At 40.0% G+C, this 16,122-nt stretch overlaps 1 long non-coding RNA gene across 2 annotated transcripts in view; it reads left to right on the top strand.

Moving 5' to 3' along the window:
- The first annotated feature begins 587 nt into the window (after nt 1–587).
- The window catches only part of LOC146396018 (uncharacterized), a 66,686-nt gene continuing 51,151 nt past the window's right edge, over nt 588–16,122 (top strand). The window contains exons 1-3 of one of the 2 annotated variants that reach the window (XR_014829862.1): nt 9,803–9,893; nt 10,872–11,033; nt 11,182–11,463. This is a non-coding gene — a long non-coding RNA (uncharacterized LOC146396018). Of the gene's footprint in view, nt 677–9,802; nt 9,894–10,871; nt 11,034–11,181; nt 11,464–16,122 lie in introns of those variants that run through there. The other variant, XR_014829861.1, reaches the window with a different exon arrangement.

Raw genomic sequence — 16,122 nt, 5'->3', positions numbered from 1 at the left:
GATATTTACATTTGCATCTACAACACTCAGTTTCTTACACAACCCCAAAGGCATTCTCAGACTCCTGGAAAACTATCTATGGATCAACGTCTGTGGTTCTGTGGACTCAGGAAGACACTTCCTTTAAAGTTCCTGCTTCTTGAGAACAGCGCAGCACTAGCTACCCAATGCCCTGGATGCAAGCCTTCTGTAACATATTGGCCACCAAGTGACATTGTTTTGACAGCCTGTGTCTGTATTTCATTCTGGGAGAAGGAGGAGGGAGAGGGGGATATAGTTTCACCCACTCTATCCAAGGCACTAAAAGAACAGCCACCAGCCCTGGACTCTGCCCAGCAGAACATAGATGCCATGGAAGTGCCACACACGCGGAACACCCATGGGAGAACTGACTTAAGTCTTACTGACACTCCTGAGTCCAGCCTCACCAAGGGTTTCTCTGCCCAGTGTCATTTGTGCCACTAGAACAAGACCAAGTTTGGTTCAGAAGCAAAGAAAAGCTTTCTTCTTTGATCAACGAATGAAGAGGTGCAAGCTCAGCTCTAGGGCGCATGCTCTCCCTCACGCCCCCAGGGGCTGCTTTATAGGGAGCTCTGCAGAGTGTGGGTGGAGTTCTCATGGGGCAGCTGTGCAGTTCAGAGCCAAGGCAAGAGGACAAGACGCTGCATCTCTGCAGGTACACCCCCCACCCCACCCCACTCCCGCACTGCCATCTTGAACTGAGTGTCCTGTGTGTTATTTTCAAACTGCAAACTCCAGACTGAGGTGCGGAGGGGGGCAAGGCATCTGCACTCAGCACCCTGTGAGCAAGCGAAACTAGACTAAACATGAAGGAAAAAATATTAGACTGTATTTTATTACCCAGATTCTATTTTTATTTCCCAGGAATGTTAATGGGCTTCGCGGGTGAAAAATCCCTCCTCTGTCTTGTCCTGCTCCTTCTCCTTGAGGGGGCTGAAGGGTACAGGCCGTCTTCCGCAACTACTCCTTGATGATTTGGGGCATTGTCACAACCCCCAGTAGAAAAACAGAATTTCTCTCCAGCTGCTTTAGATGTATATGATTTTCACTAGGCCTCAACCCTAATTGTATTGCTAAGTGACCACTATTTGGAGTTTTATAGATTCCAATCTTTTGGAGACAAAGGACACCAGAAAATTTAGGATGCCTGGCCCAAATATTAGCCAGAGAATAATGGTCATTAAGGGGCCAAGAAAGGAAGATATCAAGTGACACTTGATAATAACCTGGCTCTTACCTCTTTTAGTAATACCTTAGCCACTTTGGCTGCAGTTTCAGTTCTAGTGCTAAATGCTCTTCCCACCCTGAAACATAGCCACTAGTTCCAATAGTTACTGAAGTTGCCTGATGTCCTTGGCCTGACCATGAAATCCATCTGCCAGTCTTCCCCAGGATATGTCTCTCTGGTCTGAGTGGGCCTTATCTGGGGGCCTGATGTTGGGGTTGTTTATTGTGCAGATGGAGCATGTCTCAACTATCCAACTGATTATACTTTTCAGGCCAGGTGTTACCATGACCTCAACTAACCAGTTATACAGGGCTTCCATCCTGAACTGAGTTCTTTGATGAACCTCCCTGATGGCTTAACAAGCTACAGGTTGGGAAAGAAGCATTGCCAATGTTCCTTAACTAGCCCACTCATGGCCTCCTAGATCTCTACTGAAGTCTTATTTGGGACTTTGTCTGATTCTTCCTTTGTGTAGATTGGGGAATAATTGGATGGATCTGGCCTTCGAGGTATGAGGGGTAGTTGCCAAGTTACTGGTTCTAGGGCCCCTTTTCGCCAATTGCATCTGCTTTGTTGTTTCCCTTGATTAACTCTGCATCCCCCTTTTGGTGACCCCTACAATGAATCATTGCCACCTTTTTTTGGAAGCTGTGCTGCTCCTAAGAACTTCAGTATGCCCAAGCCATGTTACGCCTGTTTATTCCACAGTAAGCATACCTCTTCCCTTACAAATAGCCCCGTGTATATGTAGGATGGCATAGGCATACCCAGAGTCTGTATAAACAAATATTTAAAATCTTCCCTGTCCTAAGCTCTAAAGCTTGGGTGAGGGGCATCAGCTCAAACTTTCAGGGAGAATTCCCAGGGAGTAGGTTTCATGCCTCTATGACCTGGGACTGGTAGGTCACTGCCAGCCTTTTTCCCCTCTATAAAACTGCTCCCAGAGTTCCCGTTGTGGTGCACTGGAAATGAATCCAACTAGTAACCATGAGGTTGCGGATTTGATCCCTGGCGTCTCTCAGTGGGTTAAGGATCCGGCATTGCCGTGAGCTGTGGTGTAGGTCACAGACTCAACTCGGATCCTGCTTTGCTGTGCCTATGGTGTAGGCCAGCAGCTGTAGCTCTGATTCAACCCCTAGCCTGGGAACCTCCATATGCCATGGGTGCGGCCCTAAAGTGGAAAAACAAAAACCAAAAAACTGCTCCCATCTGGGAACCATTCTTCCTGGGTGTTTGGGAGAGGCTCATTTCCTAGGACATGGCAGTTACAGATCCTGTCTGTGGTTTCTATACCGTGATGCTCCAGGAGCTCCGTTTCTATGGGCAGTGGGGGTAGAATTTAATGTGTGGCAGGCTTCTGTGGTAATCACTGAATTGTCTAAAAGCATTGCCCTGAATCCACCTTATGGGGAATAGCCATTATGTTCCCTTAGAATTTACTAAAGCCTGAACCTGGTGTGGAATCCATGTAGAGATTGGCTGACCAAACATTAACTTTTCAGCTTCCTTTAGCAGGGGTTATAGTAGCTGCTACTTCCTGTAGGCAAGGAGGCCAACCCGCAGCAATTTGATCTAGGTAAAGAGAAATAAGCACCACCTGAGTAAAGGGTCCCAGTTTTTGACCTACTACCCCAAGGGTGGTTCCCCTTCTCTCATGAATGTAAAGGTCAAAGGGTTTAGCTAAATCTGGGGGTGGGTGTGAGGGGTTATGTCAGGAACCTCAAGTAATTACTTATTCAATTTTTTTTTTAATAAATTTTACTGGTGTATATTTGACTTAGAAAGTTGTTTTAGTTTCAGGTGTACAGCAAAGTAAAACAGTTTAACATATACTTACATCTATTCCTTTTCAAATTCTTTTCCCACATAGATTATTACACAGTATTGAGTAAATTATCCTGTGCTATTTTATATATAATAGTGTGTACATGTCAATCCAACCCCCTAATTTATCCCTCCTACCCCTTATCACCCCTTTGGTAATTATGAATTTGGTTTCAAAATCTTTGAGTCTGTTTCTCTTTTGTAAGTTCTTTTGTACCATTTTTTGTTAGATTCCACATATTAGCAATTTCATACAGTGTTTGTGTTTGTCTGACTTACTGTACTTAGTGCTGCAATGTTTTATGTACATCCATATTGTTGCAAATGGCATTATTTCATGCTTTTTATGGCTATCCAGTCTTCTCTTGATGGACATGTAGGTTGATTCCATATCTTGACTACTATAAATAGTGCTGAAATAAACATTTGGGTGCATGTATCTTTTCGAATTATGGTTTTCTCTGATTATACACCCAGGAGTGGGATTACTGGATTATATGGTATTTCCATATTTAGTTTTTTAAGGAAACTCCATACTGTTCTCCATAGTGGTTGTACAAATTTACATTCCTACCAACAGTGTAGGAAGGTTCCCTGTTCTCCACATCCTCTCCAGCATTTATTGTTTGTAGACTTTTTGAAGATGACTATTCTGGTTGGTGTAAGGTGGTAACTCATAGTAGTTTTGATTTGCATTTCTCTAATAATTAGTGATTTTGAGCATCTTTTCATGTGTTTTTTGGCCATCTGTATGTCTTCTTTGGAGAAATGTTTACTTAGGTCTCTGGCCCATTTTTTTTTTTTTTTTTTTTTTTTGTCTTTTTGCCATTTCTTGAGCCGCTCCCGCGGCATATGGAGGTTCCCAGGCTAGGGGTCTAATCGGAGCTGTAGCCACCGGCCTACGCCAGAGCAACAGCAACACAGGATCTGAGCTGCATCTGTAACCTACACCACAGCTCACGGCAACGCCGGATGGTTAAGCCACTGAGCAAGGGCAGGGATCGAACCTGCAACCTCATGGTTCCTAGTCAGATTCGTTAACCACTGTTCCACGACGGGAACTCCTCTGGCCCATTTTTTGATTGAGTTGTTTGTTTCGTTTTTGTTTTTGTTTTTGGATATTGAGCTGCATGAGTTGTTGGTGTATTTTGGAGATTAAACTCCTGTCCATTGCTTCATTTGCAAATATTTTCTCCTATTCTGTCAGTTGTCTTTTCATTTTGTTTATGGTTTCCTTTGCTGTGCAAAAGTTTTTACATTTAATTGGGTCCCATTTGTTTTTTTGTTTTGTTTTGTTTTTATTTTCATTATTCTAGGCGGTGGATCGAGAAAGATTTTGCAGCAATTTATGTCAGAGAGTGTTTGGCCTATGTTTTCTTCTGGGAGTTTTAGTTTCTGGTCTTATGTTTAGGTCTTTAATCCATTTCAAGTTTATTTTTGTGCACTGTGTTAGTGTTCTAATTTCATTCTTTTACATGTAGTCATCCAGTTTTCCCAGCATCATTTATTAAATGGTCTGTCTTTTATCCATTGTATATTCTTGCTTCCTTTGTCACAGAGTAGTTGAACATAGGTGTGTGGGTTTATTTCTGGACTTTCTATACTGTTCCACTGATCTATATTTCTTTTCTTTTTTTGTGCCAGTACCATACTGTTTTGATGATGTAGCTTTGTAGTGGAGTCGGAAGTCAGGGAGACCGATTTCTCCAGCTCCATTTTCCCTTCTCAAGATTGCTTTGGCTATTTGTGGTCTTTTTGGTTTCCATACAATCTTTAAAATCTTTTGGTCTAGTTCTTTGAAAAATGCCATTGGTAGTTTGAGAGGGATTGTGCTGAATCTATAGATCACCTTGGATAGTATAGTTATTTTGACAATATTGATTCTGCCAATCCAAGAGCATGGTATATCTTTCCATCCATTTGTATCATCTTTGATTTCCTTCATCAGTGTTGTAGTTTTCAGAGTATAAATCTTTTGTCTCTTTAGGTAGGTTTATTCCTAGGTATTTTATTCTCTTTGATGGAATGGTAAAAGGGATTGTGTCCTTACTTTCTCTTTCTGATCATTCGTCGTTGGTGTATAGGAATAAAAGAAATTTCTACGTATTGATTTTGTATCCTGCTTTTTCAATTCTTGAGTGGCCCCTTCACATTTTTCATTCCATTCCAAGGGATAATTATTATTTCCTTTCAACTTTTCATATAAAGACCATAATTAGGGATCCAGATGTGGCAAAACCCAGCCATCCCCGGGGAACCCCTAAAGGGTCTTCCAGTTTTAGGAGGGGCAAAGATGTAAATGGCCTCTTTCCTTTCCTAAGGTAGGCTTCTCTGACCTTCTGTGAGAATGAAACCTAGGTGGTTCACTCTAGTTTGTGATATTTGAGACTGTTTCTTGGACATCTTATATTCTTTATGGACTAGGTTGTTTAGGGTTGTTACAGTATTTTTGTCTGAGGCCTCCTTAGCAGGTCTGGTGAAGATAATGTCATCTACATCCTGGAGGGAAGTTCCCTCCTCCAAGAATTAGATCTTTTAGGTCTTTAGTGAAAGTTTCCCAAAAAATGATAAGGGAATTTTTGAACTCTTAAGGCAGGACTGTCTAGTAGTATTGTTTTTGTTGCATGTTTGGGTCTTGCCACTCAAAAGCAAGACTTTCTTATAACTCTGAGACTAATGGAATACAGAAGAAGGCATTTTAAAAATCTAATACAGAATACCATGTCCTGGTGAATAGTAGAGTGGTCAGCAGGGTATAGGGATTAGGAACCACTGGTTGTCTGTCTTCAATGGCTTCATTCTTTTCTGAGGTCCTGTAATATCTGGCATTCCCCATTGGGTCTCTGTATGGCGAGAATGTGGGCGTTACAGTCTGATTGGCATAATCTAATAAAGCCCTGGTCTATTAGGTCCTGGGTGATAGGGCCAATGCCTAACAAGGCCTCCTCACAGAGACGGTACTGTCTTCTATTGGGTCATGTATGTCTGAGTTTTAGATGGACTATCTCAGCACCTACAGCTTATCCTACCAGTCCCAGGGATTTACTTTGGGGAGGTGGATTTGCTCTATCTGGGGAGTTCTGTCCTCAGATATTCATATTATCTTTTTGTGCCCTATGTCTAGGGGAACACCAGTCTCCAGGTTGTCTCCCATTAGGTAGATTGTACCTCAGAATTGCATTCCCTTCCAATGATCCAGGGTCAGTGGTAGTAGAGCCTTGGCAGTATTCCCTGAGGAGCTCTAGGAATGCTGAAGCTTTTCTATTAGGTCCTGACTGATATACTTTATCTTCAGGATACATCCCAGTGGGCTATCCTTCAGCATAGTGGATGTTTGGTTAACCATACCTTTGATGTTCTGTTTTGAATTTGTCCCCAACTATCAAAGGGGTAGTTGGACTGATTTGTTGGCATACAAATGCCACACAATTTGAATGGGCTAAGAATTCAAGGGATTCCCACAGAGTATTTACCAGGACACTGGGACAGTTGATAATTTGTGATGACTCTTGGAGGAGAGCTCATAGGACCTTGGCTAATAAAGAATCACCCAAAGTTTACCTCATAAGCAGAAATGGGAAGGAGCTAAGAGGATTGCCAGAGTGGAAGGAAGAATCGAAAGCAAGATCAGAAGAAAGGTCAGACAGTATTATGTTTCCTGTTCTAGACAGCAGCTCATGGTGCTTCCCAAAAATGGGGTTTCTGGGTCTTGCAAGTAGCTCACTGGGCTTCCCAGATCACCTCAGAGAGAACAGTACTAATGAGAAGAGAGATCAAGTCTGGTCATGTACCTACCTTGGGACCCTTTTACACCAAAGTGTGCCAATGTCCTTTCCTGAATTCACATTGAGTGTCCCTGTTCCATTTTGTCAGTCTATCCTCACCCCCTGGGCCTTTTCCCATATTCACCTATAGGCTCAGATGGCTGGCCATTTTCCTTTTCTAAGCCAAAATTGACTATGGAGAATGCTATCATTGATCCCTGGAAGCTGACAAAGAAGGCAAAATCCTTGGTGTGGCTGCTATGCTTTGTACAAGGGTCAAGAGGACAGCTACTGGTGAGACAGCAGGCAAGAATGTTGTGGCTTCATCTTGTTCACAAGTCCCCAGCACTCTTGGCTTCCCAGCACTGCAGGATGACCAGCTGGAGGCAATGGGCAGGCAGACATGAGTTTCAGTCTCTGATCCCCAGTGATGCCACAGTATGATCTCCTTAAGGGACATAGTCCAGATTACCCTGGGAAATATATGTTGTGTGCTCACTACACCCAGATATTGGGTTGTTGGGTAGAATGGTATCTGTTTTACCCCGTCAGAGTGTACCCAAAGATCAGAGAAATCATTGCCAACCAAACCTCCCAAACCCTCCTCCATCCTCCTATTGGAGCTGGAGCAAGTCCAGAGCCTAGTGTCTGGGTACAGGCAGAAGGGCCATGGTCAATTCCTTCATGGTTGCCAAAAATTTGTTAATGACTCTCCTGAATTAGTCCCCAAAAAGTATTCTTCTGTCAACAATCACTCACACTAATAGAGTAAGACTGAGTTCCAATCAAAAGCAAGGGGAAGTTTTATTCTTGGATCAAAGAATGGAGGAGTTCCCTCTGTGGTGAGATGGGATTGGCAGTCTCTCTGGAGCACTGGGATGCAGGTTCAATCCCTGGCCTGGCATAGTGGGTTAAGGATGTGGCATTGCCACAGCTGTAGCATAGGTCACAACTGTAGCTCCCATCTGATCCTTAGCTCTGGAACTCCAAAAAAAGGGAATGGAGAAGTGTGAACTTGCTCTCTAGAGGTGTGAACTTTCTTTCTAGAGTTCATGCTCTTCCCAACAGGCAGTTGCTAAGGCTGGTTTATAGGGTTATTGTAGTGCGGAGGAGGCAAAGTTCTGGTGGATCAGGTGCAGCTGTGCTACTCACAGCACTCCAGATCGAAGTGCCAGGTTCAGCATTTCTATACACAGTATGCCACCATCATCTTGCACTGAAGTATCATGTGCAGCTCTTTTGCACATGGTCCACCAAGCTGAAGTGTTTGGCACAGCCAATTCCCATTAGGAACACTAGTCTAAAGTCCCAGGTACAAAGCCTCTGCTTGTGACACCCTATGAGCAAGTGAAACTAAACTCAGCATAAAGGGGAACAGAAGGCTAAATATTATTTTATTACTCAGATTCTAATTTTTATTCCCTAAGAATTTTAATGGGCTCTGCTTATAGCAAAAGCAATGGGAGCTGGTATTCAACCCACCAAGGGCACCAGCACCACACCAGTAAAAAGTGGGTATAAACACTTTGGTGATCTCATTTGTTCCCACAGACTGGTAAGGCCCAGGGACATTCGGGTTACACCTAATAATTACCTTCTTTAAATTATTATTTGGGATTTGTTACTGGAAAATGTTAGTCTAAGATACAGGGACATTTCTGGAATAAAGAAGGGAGGGTTTCAAAACCCTAGTTTATTGAATTAATTTATTTTTAGCACTTCTGTATGTAATATTGTCACAATTATTAAAATAAATACCGAAGGTAGTCTTTGAAGTAGACACCTTTGAACACAACTTTTAGGAAGGAGCTGTGTGGGGAGGTGGGTGGATGTTACCAATCTGAGAGTTCTGAAAGGGACTGGGCCTGTAGATGAGTAAGTCAGGATGGAAGTTGATGGGGGGTGTCATTTAATATGCAGATGTTCACATATGCCTACAGTGTCAGGAAGCCACAGGGACTAGCTGAATCTTAGGAATAAATTATCCCCCAAAAGAGTCTCTGAAATTGAGAGATTGTTGTCTTTTTGCTACTATTTCATTTATCTAACTTCCTACTCTAGTTTAGCAGCATTTTTTTTTCCTTTCAATGCACTGAATTATCTTATGATGACATTGGCAAAACACAGAATTGCAATACAATCATTGTTAGAATCTACACTCTCAGTGTAATGGAGGTGAGGGTGATACAAGATGCTGATAGTATTGATGTCTGAAATGGAACAAATTTAGATTCTTCTTGAGGTGAATTTGAGCAGGTCAGTAGACCAGTCCTCTTCCCTTAGATGAAAGATGAGGGGTTTTATTAGGTTATCTAAAATGTACTTTCTAATCATAATCATGTCCATTGGACCTTGAATTTGTATGGATCTTTGATAGTTCCAAATCACTTTCTCTCATTTAATCTAGCCTACCTGTTAAGAGCACAGGCTCTGGAGTCAGACTGCCTGCCTGGGTTCAACTTCTGACTGTGGTATCTTACTGTGTGACCTTGAGTGAAGTATTAACCTCTGTGCCTCAGTTTCCTGATCTGTAAAATGGAAATAATTCTTCATATGATTGCTATGAGGATTAAACATGTTGTCACACATAATAAACTTAGAACCATATTTGGTATAATTTGGTATAGCACAACTGCTCAATGAGTATAAATGTTAATTGTATTTATTTTTAAAATTCAATCCATATCTGGGTCAGTGACTCCCTTTAATTTTTCATTTTATTTCTTTCCTTTAATATTTTATTATCCATCTCCTTGGGTGACTGCTTTATCACTTGTGGAATTATTTAATACGGCTGGTAAACATGAGTTTGTAATGGCCAGCTTAAGTGCATTCTTTAGCTGAGGGCTAAGAGACAGTATGAAGATGATACTTACTGTGATATCATTTGTGACTGTTCTTTTGTCCTCTTTGTACCACTTAAATGTCCATAATTTCTAAAGTAGTTTATTTTGCTCATAAATAGAATCCAGCCAATAGGTCAGCATATACATGGAACAGAGCCACTCTTCCACAGAGGTGAAATAGCTGAGCACCTATAAAATGACATATAAGAGGTACTAAGAGTTCTACCTGCTACAAATAACTCTAATCACCTCATCTTCCTTCCAGTGTGTGGTTACCTTCTAAGTTGAAATATCCACTGTAACTGTTTTGGTGACCAAGGTAAGTCACTGCATTGAAGCCATAGGGAAGGAACTGCTTATGGAAGGTAAACATACTATAAGTTTACTTTTCAAGGCATTTTAGTGTGAATATGTACCTCCCAATACACTTGAAGAACCAGGTGGTTTATCAAAATGTTACAGATGAGGAAACAGAGTAAGAAGCTAAAAGAGTTTGACATCAATTTGCTGAGCAATCAATAAGTGCTTAGCATAGTCTCCAGGGGCCTTAACATAGAAAACCTAAATTTAAAAGAGTTAACAATTTAGCTTTGCTTCCTTTGCTCACTGGAAGTTAGTATCTGTGTTTAGAATTTTTAGATATCTTGGATTAGTCACCTTGAAAAGTAGAAAGAACACACTATGGAGAATGGGAAACCAATGCCAGATACCTTTCAGCAGAGGTATCAATACATGATTCAGATGACTAAGACAGTCTGCAGTGAAGGCTCAGGAACCCAGAGCTGTGACAAAGACCAGTTGAGGGAAGATAGCCCTTCATTGAAGGGTTGGAGCCCCAGCAGTGTACTTAAGATAAGCAAAGCCAACAGCAGACAGTATGTCCTAGGACCTGCCCTATATCTCATACAGGCTATAACGGCAGGGTTCTAGGTGCTGACTTACACAGAAATAGGAACTTCTTCCCCATTCTGACTAGAGGATCAGATGATAGCTTATTAATCATCAGAAAAACTATTCCCTGATATTGCCTAATTGTGATGATTAATTTTATGTCTTGAGTTGACTGGCCTGCAGTGCCCAGATATTTGGTCAAACATGATTTTGGATGTTTCTGTGCATGTGTTTTTTGGATGACACAACATTTAAATCAATGAACCTTCCTAAAGGAGATTACTCTCCACCCTGTAGGTCGGCCTCATTCAATCAGATGAAGGCCTTAATAGAACAAAAACTGACCTCCCTCCTCAAGAAGGAATTCTGTCAAGACACTGCCTTTGCACTTGGACTGAAATTCTCCCCTGGGTCTCCAGCGTGCCAGCCTGCCTTGACTTTAGATTTAAAGACTGAAATGTGAGTCAATTTCCTTAAAACCAATTTCTCTATATATTTTAAATTTTTTATTTATATTTATATATTTATATTTGCACATCCAGTTGGTTCTGTTTCTTTGCAAAACACTGGCGAATAATACACTGATACACAGCTTTATACATTTCAGAGCAAAATGACTGCTTTCTCTGGAACCACGAAGCTTTAATATGTTTAAAGACACAAGACTTTGTATTATGCTGAGAGTCATTGCCATGCATGAATAAGCACATGGCCTCTGCCTGTTTTGAATCCTGGCTCCATTGTTTACTGTAAATTAACAGCAATAACTTAACCTCTCTGGTCCTCAGTTGTCCTGTCTGATAATAACAGCTTCTACCTCATAAAATTCTCAAGGGTGTAAATGAGCTAATATGTAAAGTGTTTAATACAGAGTGGAGAATTTAAAACACTCTCAATATTAGCTATTATTTCCTCATTCCCCATATCTGGAAAATTCATATGAAGTCAGGAATGAACAGACTGAATACTCAGAATCTGAAGAATTCCCTACTAAGCTACTGCACCAACATATTGTGTGATTTCCGTGATGCCTCCATTTCTCTGCTTTAAAGTGGAGTCAAACAGATGGGTTGTGAGTTAATGAATATAAAAAGCACTGTGAAGTCTTTAGATAAAAGATGCCCCTGAGCATTGTTATCACATGGAAGACAATTGAGTGTTATTATAGAACAGGTTTTATATTTTTAATATATTTTAAATGCTTTCTTGGTCAGCATGTAGGGTGAGGTAAACAAAGTGGTGTTAGAACAGAACCTCATAAACGGTGGTATAATCATCTCTTGGCCTGCACTGCCTTGTTATATGCAATTCACCGCCCAAAGAGTTTGAAAGATAAAAATCCTAATTTTTCTGGGGTTTACATTTTCTGGATTCTGGTGCTGATAAACAAGGCCATGCCAAGTCTACATCTGTGACTTGGACAAGCTCAAGCCTTTGTAAGTAAATCATAGAACATCTAGCTATTCATTTTTTTAAAATAAGCATGAAGCCAGAATCCTCTTTTCTCAGCTGTGCTGTTTTTAGAGTATTTCAAAATTCCATAATACTTCCAAGGATACCAAAACTAACCTAATCTGTGAATTGCAAATGTGATCTCTTTTCAGTCATTAAAGGGAATATAATAAAAATAACCATAATTATGCCAAATACATAATAGACATTTCCAGAGGTAGCGTGGTTTAGAAATGGACCTAGATTTTAGTTCTGTTTCTGGCACTTAGATAGGTGGCCTTGGCAGATTACTAACCTGTTTTTGTTTGTTGGTTGGTTGGTTGGTTTTTAGTTGTTTTTCTTTTGTTTTTTGCATTTTTTTTTTAGTAAAATGAAGTAATATATACAGCTTGTGAGCCTCTATGTGAAAGTATCTAAGCCAATGCCCAGCACATGGTAAATATTTCTCCTTTTCTGGTAAAAGATTCTATAACCTTGGCATGATCCAGGAGCCCTCAGTTTTTCAGTTCATTCTCTTGAGGGTTAAACTGAGTTCACAGGATGTAAGAGAATTAGAAATTTGATTACTGCCCCCCCCCAGGCCTCTTAGCAGAATTAAAGAACTCCTGAAACTATATTTTTCCTCAAACTCTCCAGATAAGAATTCGGTGCAATAATGAGAATCAATGGGACCAAACACAGGACTCAGGTATCCTGCTATTCCTAAACCTGCTACCAAGGACTGCAGGCCAGGGCCTGAGGCGAGCAAACCTTCTGGTGCTCTCTTCATGCAAGGAACTCCAGACTATAAAGGGAAATTCACTCCTCTGTCTCTTTCAGTCTCTCTCTCTCTCTCTCTATATATATATATATATAAATATATATATACACACACACATACACACATATATTCACAATATAATGTGCATATGTTTGTGCATTTTTTTACCATTATATATCATTAACTTTGTATATCTTACAATACCTGACTCCTTTACAAGTAATGATAAATATTGGAAAGAAGGTCATAAAAACCAACATCCCAGGGGCATACAAATCAAAACTATAATGTTATACCACTTCACACTGTTAGGATAGCTATACCCCCCCCCAAAATAAGAGAAAATAACAAGTGTTGACAATTTTGTAAAGAAGTTGGAACCCTAGTACATTGCTGGTGGGACTATAAAATGGTAAAAACACTATGGAAAACAGTTTGGATGTTCCTCGAAAAATGAAAAATAGAATTACCATATGGTCCAGCATTTACACTTCTGGGTGCTTAGCCCAAAGAACTGAAAGCAGGGACTTGAACAAATATCTGTACACCTGTTATTAGCAGCATTATTCACAATAGCCAAAAGGCAGAAACAACCCAAGTTTCCCTCAATTAATAAATGAATAGACATGATATATACATACAATGGACTATTATTTAGCCTTAAAAACAAAAAGAAGTTCTGACACATGCTATAACATGGATGAACCTTGAAGACATTATGCCTTAGTGAAATAAGCCAGTTACAAGAGGACAAATACTGGCAAGTAGCACTATCTCATTATCTGTTGCTGTGGAACAAATCACCTTAAAATTTCATGGCTTAAAGCAAGAATTTGTTATTTTTCATGATCCTGTGAGTCAAGAATTTGGCATGGCTCAGCTGTTTTTTTACTGCTTCAGATGACATCAGTCAGGGTTACTAATGTACCTGCATTTAACTGGGAGCTGGGCTGGGGTTGGAGCATCCAAAGATGCCCTCTCCTCTCCCAGGGTTTCTCTCACCATGGTCATTAGTTATTTATTAGTCTAGCCTAGATTTCCTTATAACATGCTGGCTGGGCTCCAAGAAAAAGAAAGCAGAAGTTGCCAGAACTCTTAAGACCTTGGCTCAGAAGTCCCAGAATATTTTTCCTACCACATCCTATAGGTTAGACTCCAAGGGAGGGAAAATAGAGTCAGCTTCTAGATATAAGGAGGAGCATGAGCACACAAGAATAGGAAGAATTGTTGTTGAATGTTTGTAGGTTCCATGCCACAGTAACATTTTTTAAAGCCCTCTTAATTACCATAAGCAGCTAGAAATGCAGAGTAAGATATAATAAACATCTATTTAAATGAAGACCTCAAGCTCTCAATAAAGCTTTGAAAATCTTAGAGGTCAAAAATAAAGAAGGAATTGAAAACTAGTGAAATGATTCTGTAGCTGCCACAGGGAAAAGGGGATAAACAGTCCAGGCAATATAGAGCTTGGATCTGACAACATAGACACAAGAGATGATGTCTGGGTTTTAAAAAGGTAGGGAGTTGTAAGTGAGATCCTACATAAAGCCTTGATTCTTGAAGTGCTTCGCCCTCAGCATAGACTGGAAAACACCAGTCCAGGAAGATGACAAAGAGGTTTATTGTTTCTTACTATGCTCTGCAAAGAATAAAAATTTAACTTCAGTCTAACCCTATGTGAGTTTGGAGTTAAATCCATACTCTGTAATGTCCAGAGACCCAGGACAGAGAACGAAAATAAAAAGCAGTCCCTACCCAATGACATCCTAGAGAATCTAGCATAAACATTACAAAACTTCTAAGGAAGGAAAGTTATATAAATTTCCCACATAAAAGGTTTTTCTGATGATGAGATCAAGATCCAAATTTATAAAAAAGGAAATGATTGACTGAGCAAGATCCTGCAGAAAAAACAAATGTAAGTCTAAGCAGACACTTATAAATACTTTAACAAAGTATATTTTACTTTGTTTTAATTTTTTAAACTTTTATTGAAGTATAGTTGAATTGCAATGTTGCAATAATTTCTGCTGTACAAAAAAGTGATTCAGTTATACATACATACACATCCATTCTTGCATAGATTCTTTTCCCACATAGACCATCAAAGACTATTGGGTTGAGTTCCCTGTGCTATAAAGCAGGTCCCCATTGGCCAATCTTTCCATATTTTACAGTGTGGATGTGCCAGTCCCCAACCCCCCGCCCATCCCTCCCCATAACACCTGTCCCCTTTGGTAACCATAAGTTCATTTTCAAAGTCTGTGAGTCTGTTTTCATTCTACAAATAAGTTCATTTTTATCCTTCTTTAGATTCCACATATAAGTGATACCATATGATTTTCTTTCACTGTCTGACTAATTTCACTTGGTATTACAATTTCTGTGTCTATCCATGTTCCTGCAAGTGGCATTATTTCTTTCTTTTTACAGCTGAGTAATATTCCATTGTATGTATGTACCACATCTTCTTTATACATTCCTCAGTCAATGGAAATTTAGGTTATTTTCAAGTCTTGGCTATTGTAAACAATGTTGCAGTGAACATTGGGGTGCGTGTATCTTTTCAAATTATTGTTTCCTCCATATAGATGCCAGGAGTGGGATTGCTAGATCATATAGTAGTTCTATTTTGAGTTTTTCAAGGAACCTTCATGCTGTTTTCCATAATGGTTGTAACAATCTACATTCTCACCAACAGTGTAAGAGGGTTTCCTTTTCTCTATACCCTCTCCAGAATTGTTTGTAGACTTTTTGATGATGGCTACTCTGGCTGGTGTGAGGTGGTACCTCATAGTAGTTTTGACTCAGATTTCTTTAATAATTAGCTATGCTGGGCATCTTTTCATGTGTTTCTTGGCCATCTGTATGTCTTTAGAGAAATGATACAGCAAAGGAAACCATAAACAAAACAAAAATACAACCCACAGAATGGGAGAAAATATTTGCAAGTGGTGAGATTGACAAGGGATTAATCTCCAAAATATACAAATAACCCATGCAGCTCAATATCAAAGAAAACAAACAACCCAATCAAAAAATGGGAAAAAGGTAAATTTTAGAATAAAGTCAGAGGGAAGAGTCAAAACAAGAGAAAACTCAATGGATGGATTAAACAACAAATTAGACAGAGTCAAATAAAAAATTAGTAAGCAGAAAGACAGATCTCAGGACACTTCCTGTAATTCAAAATAGAGATATAATGAGCTGGGAAATGTGAGAACATTTATGCATGTGAAATAGAATGAAAGTTTCAACATGCTTCTATTCCAAAGGAAAGCTATGGAGAATGGGAAAGAAGCAATATTTGAAGAGCTAATGACAGAATTTGCAAAA

The sequence above is a fragment of the Sus scrofa genome, chromosome 15 (genome assembly GCF_054392235.1).
Source record: "Sus scrofa isolate SSC_HxYL_T2T_F1_AM1 chromosome 15, Sscrofa_HxYL_maternal_Yorkshire_Landrace_v2.0, whole genome shotgun sequence".
NCBI lineage: Eukaryota > Metazoa > Chordata > Mammalia > Artiodactyla > Suidae > Sus > Sus scrofa.
The sequence above is the reverse complement of the archived record's forward strand: the minus strand, read 5'-3'. Positions and strand labels throughout refer to the sequence as shown.